Here is an 11525-nt window from a genome sequence, read left to right as displayed (position 1 = left end):
AGTTTTATTAAAAAAGGGGTATTAAGTAAGTAAATTGAAAAAATTAGTAATTATAATAAAGGGCTTTTTACTTTTTAAAGCTAAGTTAATAATAATAATAAATAAATAAAGCCATGTAAACCTAAAGCACCTATTAATTTTTATATTTATTATAAATACTAGTAAGCTTATGGCCCGCGGCACGCTAAAATTATATTATTAAAAGCTAATAACTATAGCTAGTGTAGTAAGTAATTAATATTATATTTAACTTTATAAATACAGGCTATATAGTATTTAAATATAAAAAGTAAGGCTAAAAATATTAAATAATAATATTATAAAAACTTAGTAGCAAGAATAATTATATAATAATACTTTTTTTAAATTAATTATAATAAATTTAACGCCGCAATGTCTAGGTAATAAAAAAAAGTTATATAATAATACTTTTTTAAACTAATTATAGTAACCTTAAGTAATTTTACTATTTTATATAATCCCTAATAAGCTCACGTGACCGGGAGCCAGGACCTATAATTTATTATGCGCGGGCCTCCACTTTGTTCCGGCCTCGTGCAATTATATTTTTTTAATATTTTTTCTTATTTTTAGTTAATATAACTATTAGTGTTAGTATTATATGCTTAACCCAAGCATTTACTATTTTTTTTATTTTAGTTATTTTAAGTATTATGTTATTACCGCTATGGTGTTGTAACTGCGTAGTATTGCAATAACATAATCCGGCGGCCTAAGGCTACTTAATAAAGGAACTTTAGCGCTAATCTAACCGCGCGCCAAGGCAGTGGTTAGTTATATAATATATAAAATACTAAGTTTAACTTAAAACTTTAACTTAAAGAATTAGTAATTAATTCCTATTATAAATATATAATACTTTTTTATTATAGTAATTTATATTTTTTTAAGCTTAGTATAGTATATAAAAGCGCCTTATAGTTTTAATTACTTTTTTTTTTAAAAAAGAACCTATTTTATATAATAGTTAAGTAGTAAACTTAATTCCAGGGGCTAGTAAATAATACTTTAAAAAAGTAATTATAAACCCTAGCTTAATAACTAACTAATATACCTAAAAAAATTTATAAACTTTTAACTAAAAAAACCTAAAAATATTTTTATAAATAAAAATTAAATTATATAGGGAATATTAAAACACGAAGCACCTGCTTAGGGGCATAAAAATAAAAGTAATAAAAAAACTGCTAAAAAGCTATAAGTAATATTAAATATAATTTTAGTAAAAAAAAAGAAATTACAGGAATAAGAATATTATAAAAAAAAAAAATGCTAATAAATCCATGCCTAAATTAAAAAGGCACGCTAATAAATTATAATAGCTAAAGCTAATTAATAAATATATAATACCTTTATTTAATTTATTAAGTAATTAATAGTTTCCTGCTAAATGGACTTTAACACCCTTGTAAATTTTAAAAAAATTATTATAAAACTAGTTATAGTAATAGCTGCGCGCCTTAAAAAAAATTTTTAAAAAAATTATTATTTATAAAACTATACCAAGCAAATAATATTAAGAAATTTAATAATTAAAAACTAAATATAAAAACATATTTTAAAATCTTTTTAACTTACTACCCTAATAATACTTGTAAAATATCCTGGTTTATTAAATTTTTAGTAAAAGATTACTAATATAAATAGTTTAATATTTATAAGGTAAAACCTGTGTTTACCTAAAAAAAATTTTTAATATACTAGTTAAAATAATTAATAATAAAATAATGCTTATTAATAATTTGCTTATTAAATAAGGTAATATAAAATAATAACTATAATAAATTATTAGGTAATTTGCGCAATTACTAGATTAAATTAAGAAATATTTACTTTATAAATATAAGGATAACCAGCGCAAAGGATACCTATATTAAAAAATTTTAAAAAATATGCAAAAAAAATTCCTTATTTATAAACACTAAAAACTAAAACGCTATAAAAACTATATATTATATTTAACTAGTGTTAAGAATAATATGCCTAAATAAAAGAAAACTATTATAAAAAAAAATAAGAATTTTTAAACTAAATACACGCTAGGTTATTAGTAATAAAAGTTAGAGCATTATTTATTTTAAAGGGAGGTATAAAAGTAAATACTAGTATAAAATAGCCTAGTAATTTAAGTAATTACTTATTTATAAAAAAACTATACCTAGGCAAATACTTAAATTATAGCTATACTAAATACTTTAAATAATATTACTAGTTATCGGGCGGAGGTTAAAAAAAAAAGTGTTTTTATAATAATAATCCCTAAGTAAATTTAGTAATATAAAAAATATAAAACCTTAAAGCTTTGCGCGGTGCAAGCTTTAGGGGTTTATATAAAATAAAAAAGTACGCCATGGGCCTGGGTAATCTAGGTAAAAATAAAAAAAAAATAAAAAATAATAATATATAAGAGTTTTTATTAACTTTAAAATAAAAGTAAATTTTATGAACTAGCGCTAGGCAAAGTTTTATTTTATATAAAATAAAAAATTAGCTTATAAAGTATATATAATTAATAGCCACATGGTAATATTTTATAAAAAATATATATTTATGGTTTATGCTAAAGATTTTAAGCGTAATATGCGCTATTATTAGTAAAACTTTAAAGTTATTAATATTAATAGTTATAATATAATTTTAGGGTTCCCATGGCTTTTAGCCATAATACCTATTTTAAACTAGTATACTAGTAATTAAATATATAGTTAAAAAGTAAAGTATAATTTTAAATACTTATAGTATATAATAATAGTATAAGAATATATTATAAAAATTACTATAGGAGTTAAAGTACTTTTAGTATAGATTTTTAAGTAAAAAAACTATATTATAATATACCTTAATAAGGTAAAGGTTAAAAAAATCTTACTACCTAAATAATACCGCGAATACATAAATATATTTTTTAAAATAAAGGTAAATGTTCTTGTGTTTTATTACTTATATAATTATATAATTAAGTTATAACCTAGTGCTAAACCTTTAAGCAAGCATATTTATTTATTATTTTTAAAAAAGCTTAAGGTCCTGCGCGAATATATTAAAAAAGCCTTAAAAAAAATTAAATATATTTATTAAAAAGCCCTGCGGGAGCTCTAGTGCTATTTATATTAAAAAAAAATAATAGCTTATATTTTTGTATTAACTACTAAGGCCTAAATGCTATTATAATTAAAAATATATACTTATTATTATTATTTAATGTAACTCTTAACTATTTAAGAACAGGGAAGATTTTTATATAGCTTAATTTATATAATACGTACCACAGGCTTTAAATTTATAAAAAAAAATAAGTAAAAAATAGCATTTAAAACGCGCTTTAGGCTTTATAAATATTAAGTTATGCCTTTTAAACTAGTAAATACATTAATAATATTTTAATTTTATATAAATCACGCCCTGGCTAGGCTAATTAATATAATTTATATTACCTACTTAAATAATATTATTATTTTCTTAAAAAATAAGGAGAAATATAAATAATATATGTAAATAGTTCTTAAAAGACTATATAATTTTAAGTTATATATAAAAGTTAGTAAATACTTATTTTATGTTAAGAAGATTAACTTCTTGGGCTTTATTATAATTATTAATAAAATTAAAATAAAATTAAAAAGGGTCTAGACTATTATAAAGTGGCTAATACTAAAAAATATAAAAAAAGTAGTATTTTTTTTAGGATTTTATAGCTTTTATTAAAGGTTTATTAAAAATTATAGCTAAGTTATGGTAGTATTATTTAACCTTATAAAAATTAACATGGTCGCGAAATACCTATTAAAAAAAAAGTATTAAAAGTATTTAATATACTACGCCTTAGGTTCACGGAGTGGCCCTTATTAAAATACTTTAATTTAAAATTATATATATAATTATAAATTAATGCCTTAGGGTATATTATTACTAAAGTATTATTTTAACTAGTAAAAGATATATAATAGTATTTAGTTATTTTTTAATTTTATAAGTTAAAAAACATAAAAACCTATTATAAAACCCATAATTTTAAAATACTTGTAATTATAAAATACTTTTAAGTTTAAAAACACTATTTTAAAGGTAATAAGTTTTTTATTAAGGTACTTATAAACTATAATAATTTATAATAGTTTATAATAATTAAGGACCTAATATAAAGGCAAGTATAATAAGCTAAAAAACTTATAATTTTTAACTTTATTATTAAGTACTGCCCAGGGGCAAAAAACCTAGTAAATATTTTAAATAAAAAAGTAAACTATATTTTTAAAAAAGGAAAGAAAAAAGCCGCAGGTAAAATAGTTTTTTATAAATTATAAAAATAATTAAATAACTAAATACTATTATACCCTAAATTTAAGTTATAAATTAATATACAAGTAGCTATAATTAATAAAAACTAGCATGTAAATAAATTATAATTAAGTATTAAAAAACTATTATAAGTGGCCTAAAACTATAATAAAAAGTTTAAAAAAATAAAGGGTAATCTTGCGGATTAAAAATATATAAAAAATTTTAAGTATTAAAAAGTAGTAAATAATAGTTTATTATATTTTAAAAATTAAGTTTATATGCTAAAGTTAGTGGCACTATGTAAAAAAATTATAAAAGTAAATTATAATAAATTTTAAGGCAGACACCAAGGTATTAATACTATTATTATAAATATTTTATAAAGGTACTATTAGCTAAACATAACTAAATATATTAAAAAGCATGTTAAAAAATATAATAAATATTAATAAATTATAGTTTATAAACACAAGCCCTATAAATTTTTAAAACTACTAAATTTATTAAAAGTGCCCGCTAAATAAATTATTATGGATTTTATTATTAAATTACTATTTATAAAGTATAATAAGCGCGTGTATAATATTATCCTAGTAGTAATTAAGATATATACTAAATTTATATAATATATTTCTTGCTTAAAAAGCATTAACATAAAATAATTTATAAATATTCTTATAAATAATATTTTTTACTTTATTAATATACTAAAAAACATGGTTAGTAATCGCGGAAGTTTTTTTACTAGTATATTTTAGGCTATACTAAGCCACTACCTAGGTATAAAATAAAAATTATTTACTATATATTACCTATAAATAAACAGCTAGATTAAAAGGTAGAACTAAGTCCTTAAGTATTATTTTCGCGCCTATATTAACTAGTATTAAAATAATTAGCCATGCTAAATTAAAATAGTATAATTTATAAATAATAATATATATAAATAATTTATAAACTATATACCCACTAAGGCCCTTATAAACCTAAAAGCTATTATATATATTAATATTAAGGGACCTAAGCACGCGTTAAATATTAAACTTTAAAAAACTATAAAATTTAAGGAAATCCACGCAAAGCTAGAAAAGTAATTATAAAAATTAAAAAAGGTAATAGCTATATAATATAATAAAAAGCATAAAAAAATAAGCTTTAAAATTAATAACTATATTATATTTTATATAAAAAATATTAAGTCCGCAAGGCTAAACCGCAAGTTAAGTAAAATATTTATTAGCTTATTTTTAATAATTATAAAATAGGAAAAGTAATTATATAAGCTACTACTTTTATTAAATATATGCTGGTTATATAATATTTTTTATATTATATTTTTAGAACCTTACTAAGGTAACCTATCCTAAGTACTAAATATTAATTTTATATTAGTAAATAGCAAGAAAGAATACTTTATTAAAAAGATTTTTAATATTTATAAATATAAAAGTAAAGTATAATATCTTATAAAATAGCAGGGTTAGGATAATATAAAAAATAATATATAAAAGCTAAAAACTTATATTACTAAAATTATAGCATTTAATAAGTTTAAGTAATTTTATAAAAATAAACTATAAAGGGTAAAAAAAAGGTGTACTTAAAAGTCTACTTTTTACAAGCTATAAGTAATTATAAAAAAAAAGCATATTTTATTTTTACTAATTAGCAGCGCCCGCAGGGCCTTTAGCAAAAAAAAAAAAATAAAATAAAATAAAAAACAAAATAAAATAAAAAATAAAACTTAAATAAGTGCCTAGGCGGCGCGGCACGTAAAACCCTAAATACTTAATATAAAAATAACGCCTAGTAGGGTATTAACACCAACCCCTAATATAAAAGCTAACTAAATAATAACCCTAAACAGCGCTGTAGCGCAATAAATACTAAATTAAAAAAAATATAAGTTTATAATAAAGTTAATAATATAATATAGGGTAAATTAAATATATAAATATATAATTAATGGCTAAAGCCGCGCCGGCACGGAGGGTAAAGGTAGCTATTAAAATAATAGTAGTAAATAGCCTAAAGGCGCGAATAAAAACTACATGTAATATTAGTATAAATAATATTAATAAAGTATAATTATAACTTATAAATAATAATATTATTGTGGACCACACGGGCACTAGCTAGAAAAAATTTTAAACTAAATATTAGTATAATTAAACTAATAAAAAGGGTAACTACACCTATAATTATAATAGCTTAAATAGCTATAAAAAGGGTATTATAAGCTTTTTTTAATATTATAATATTTATATTTTCCTGCGGACTACTATTATTAATATATATAATATTATATAAGCCTAGGACCTGGAGTAGTTTTAGCTAGATTATAATTATATTAAATATAATATACTTTACTAGGATTTTATAATTATTTTTATAGTAATTATATTTTTTACCCGCGGGCTTAATATATTTAAAATACTAGGTTATTACTTATATATAAAAATAATAACTAATTTTTTAGGTAGTAAAAAGCATGTACTAAAAATAACAAGCCTAAAGTAAATTAAGGGGTAGTAAAGTAAGGGGGGCTAGGGTAGGTATTAAAAAAGTTAAGGCCAGGGCTAAAAGTTATACTAAAGGTATAAAAATAATAATAATAATAAAGTTAATAGCGGGGGTAGCAGCGCGAGCATAATAAAAATAGGTAGTTTTAAAAGGCATGTTAGTAATTAATATTATAAAGCATAGGCAGGAAAATATAATTTTTATATATTAAGGGTAAAATAAAAAGTAAAGGCTAAAACTAAGGCTTAACTACCATAATAAAAAAATATAAAATAAAATACTATAATAAGCTAAATAATTACTAATAATAGTATTTAAAGCGTAATATAAAACTATATTAAATATTAAAGTAAAAAAAATATAAAGCAAAGGGCAAATATAGGAAACCTTAAAAAATAAAATAGGGTTAAAAACATGTAATATAATAAAGGCTATAATAAAAATAAACCATGTTTAATTTAGCCGCTAAAAATAGTTTTAAAAATATAAAAATAAAAAGAATTAAATATAAAAAGCTTATTAATTAAATTAAAAAGGCAAGTGTATAGTAAGGTAAAAAAAAGGTAAATAAAAGGTTAATATAATAACATGTTAATAGCTAAAATAAAATAACTATATATTATAAATAACTACTAAAAGTATTAAAAAAAGCGCAAGGATAAGAAGATTTAGCTATTTAAAACTTAAAGCCTTATTATAAAAACTAAGTGTAAAGTAAAATAAAATATATAGGCCTAATAATACTAATATATAGCTAATACTACTAAAATAAATAATACCGCGCTTAAAAAGCATGGAAAAGAATAATATAAAGTATTTTAACTTTAAAAATATAATTAAATAATTAAAAAGTAATAAAAACATAATAAAAAAGGTGTATACTTACAGGAGCCATTTTGCTTTAAATATTAAAAAAATTTTTTAAAAAAAAAAGAGAAAGAGATTACAAGGGCGCTTTAGTATTAAAACTAAGATATTACGCCTAGCCACCACAGGTAGTAATACTATATTTAAACTTAGTAATAAAGTAAGATAATTAAATTAATTTTTTACCCCTAACTTTAAATATAAATTACATGTGAACTATAATATTTTATAAACCTAAAAATAGCTTATTTTATAGCACTTAATAAAATTTATAATTTAAATTACTTTTTATAAAAAAAAAATATAAATTTATGGATCGCGAGGGCGCGATTACTTAAAAAAAAAGTATTATTATTATTATTATAGTATTATAATTATATAATATTATAATAATATAATCTAGCAGCCTAAGGCTACTTAATAAAAAATTTTAATATTAATCTAACCGCGCGCCAAGGCAGTAGTTAGTTATGTAATATATAAAATATTAAGTTTAACTTAAAACTTTAACTTAAAAAATTAGCAATTAGTTCCTACTATAAATACACAACGCTTTCTTATTGCGGTAATTTACGTTCTTCTAAGCTTAGCGCAGTATACAAAAGCGCCTCACATATTAGCAGGGCCATTCTTAATAAAGTTAGCTTTTTAACTAAAAATATTAAAAATAATAGCCTTTGCGCCCGGGTGATAATAAATATTTAAATTATATATTTAAAATTATTTTACTTACTATACTAATTACTTAAAGTAAGTTTTTATAGTAGTAAGGTACTTAAAACTTTTATAATTAGTAATAACTTTAATTATAGTACTATTTTTAAAGTGGTAATTTTATTAGTATAATACCTTTTTAATTATAAAAAGCTTTTTTTCCTGTGTTAGGTAATTTTTTTTAGTATTATTAAGTTTATAATTATTATAAGTAATAAAATATTAATATTCCTAATTTTTTCACTAGCTTAGAACCATGCTAATTACCTACTTTAAAATATTTATTTTAATCCTAAAGGGTTTATATAGCTTTATAATCTTAAGTATTAAAGTATTAGTTAACACTTTTTTTAGGGTAATAAATATAAGTTTATATTAAATATTTTATTATATTATATAATACTTTCTTTTTTACTTAGTAATATTTTTTCTAAAAAAGTTTATATAATAGTATAGTAATTTTAATAAAATTTTTAATATATTTTTAATAATACATGGCAAGGCCCAGGAATTACTAGATTTTATAAATATTTTAAGGTTTTAGTTAATTTTAAAGAATATTTAACTTTACTAGCATGGGTTAAATATATTTATACCTAATAATATAATTATAAAACTTTAATTTTTTTATAATAAAAATATACTTAAAGCCTTTAGTAAATAGCTTATTATTTTTAAAAGCTATTATAATTTAGTAAAGGTGTTTTTAATACTTTTTAATAAAGTTAAAAAAATAAGAATATTATTAAAGTATATAATATAAGATTTTTTTATATAAAGGGCAAAAACTTAATTTATTAATATTTAAAAGGTGGCTAGGGCGTTGCTTAGCCTAAATAATATTATTAAAAATTTATATTTTTCAAAAATAGTATTAAAAACTTTTTTTAAATTAATACCTTGCCTATCCGCACCTGCTAATATTTTTTAAAAAAAAGGTTAATTTTAAAAAAATATTAAGTAAGTTTTATAAGGTTATCAAGATTTCTAATGCGGGGGAGTAAATAACTATTTTTAATAATTTTTTAATTTAATAATTAGTAATTAATATATATACGCTATTTACCGCTAGGCTTTAAAATAAAAATAACTAAAAAATTTTAAGGGCTAGTAAAAATATAAATAATACCCTTTTTTAAAAGCTTAGTAAATTACTTTTTTAACTTTTTAAGTTTTTTCTAAAAAAGTGGATAAAAGGATTAGTTAATAAAAAAATTATTTATATTAATATTATAAATTATATTTTATTTTAAAGGGAAAGTTAGCAGGAGTTCTTTTTTAAATTAATTTATAAATTTTTAAGTAATTTTTTTTAGCTAATTTAAATATTTTAAATTTTTTTTATACCCTTATCCTTATTAAAATTAAGATAAATAATTAAAAAAAAGGCCTACTAGGTTTACTTTTATAATAAGTGCTTGGCTTACTTTACTAATATAATTTTTAAAAAAGTTTAAATACTACTAATATTAGGTTAAGTTTAAATAAGCTTAATAATAAAAAGGCGTTTTTTATTAATAGCAGGAAGATATATTTTATTAATATTAAAATTTACTTTTAAAAGGTATTTATAAAGCTAGTTCTTCCCTGGGATAATATTATATTTTAAAATATTTATTTTTTATAAATAATAAATATATTTTTAACTACTAAGCGCGAGTGGGACTTAAAAGCTTTTATATACTTTTATTTATTATTTATTAACTATAATAACTTTAAGTTTATTAAGCAAGCCCTTTACCTTATATAATTATAGTAGGTATAAATATTTTTTATTAATAAAAAATTATTTTATACCTGTATTAATAAGGACTTAAAAGTGCTTAATATTAAAAAGGTTAGTATTAATACTTACCTAGTATTATAAAAGATTTTTATTAATAATATATAGCTTAATTTTAATAACTTAAAAAGTAAATAATATTATATAAGGCTTATGGTCCTCCTGCTTTAAATTTTTAAAAAATTTTTTAAAAAGGTTAATAATAATAAAAAAATATATTTAAAAGCCTTTATTATTTTAATTATTAATACTTTTAAATTTAGCAGCTAGTCCTATTTTTTTAAACAAGACGGCTTAAAATAATTAAGGTAAAGGTTCTTATTATTATTATAATTAAAATAAAGGCGGTTTTAAGTATACTATTTTTTTAATTAATATTATTAGGGTTTAAATTAGTATTAAGTATAAAAGTAAATTAAAAATTTTATACTTTTTTTTAATTATCCCTAGTTAATAAGTTAATAGCCTTAATTATAGCCTTTAGGTATAAGATTTTTAGCTAGGGCTTTAATTAAAGTAGTTTTAATAATATTTAAGTTTATAATATTTAGGTTATAGTAGCTAAATTTATTATTAAAATTAAAATTATATAAAAAGAAATAATTATTAAAGCCTTTTTAAATAATTTTTTTTATATAAAAGCTTTATTTATATAAGGTAAAGCGCTTGATTATTATTTTAAAAATATTAAAATAATTATAGTTATAAGCTTATTTAGCTTAAAGTTTAGGTTTAGCCTTATTAATAAAGTTTATAATTTAAACCTTTATAAATACTAGGTGTTTAAGTAAGCTAATAATAACTTAAAAGTAGTTATTATAGCTTTATATTTTAGTATTATTTTAAGCTATATTTTAATAATAAAAATAATATTTTTAGGTATTAAAATACTTTTTAAAGTTTTAATAAACTTAAGCTTTAAAGTGATTAAAAGTAAAAATTTATTTAGGTACTATTTTTTAGTTTTTTTAAAACTAGCAAGTATTTTAGTGCTTTTTAGCCTGGCTAGTAAAAAAGTTAGTAATAACTAAAACTTTTTTATACTTATTAAAGTTTTAGCTGTAAAAAATATATTTATTATAAAAATAGTAATTTATATTTTAAATTTATATTTTAGCTATATTTAAGTTAATACAGCCTTTATACTTAGTAATACTCTTAAAATTAAAAATTTTATAAATAATTTATTTTTTATTAAATAGCTAGCCTTGGGCGTTTTTTTAGCGCTTATAAAATAAATTATTTAAAATAATAAATTAAATGAATAGCCCTTAGGTTTTTTTATTTTAGCTAGTTTATTTTTAAAAAAACTTAACCTTTATATATTATAAGTTAT

This window comes from Aspergillus mulundensis (genome assembly GCF_003369625.1).
Source record: "Aspergillus mulundensis strain DSM 5745 chromosome Unknown scaffold_11, whole genome shotgun sequence".
NCBI classification, from domain to species: domain Eukaryota; kingdom Fungi; phylum Ascomycota; class Eurotiomycetes; order Eurotiales; family Aspergillaceae; genus Aspergillus; species Aspergillus mulundensis.
This window is presented reverse-complemented; position numbering follows the sequence as displayed.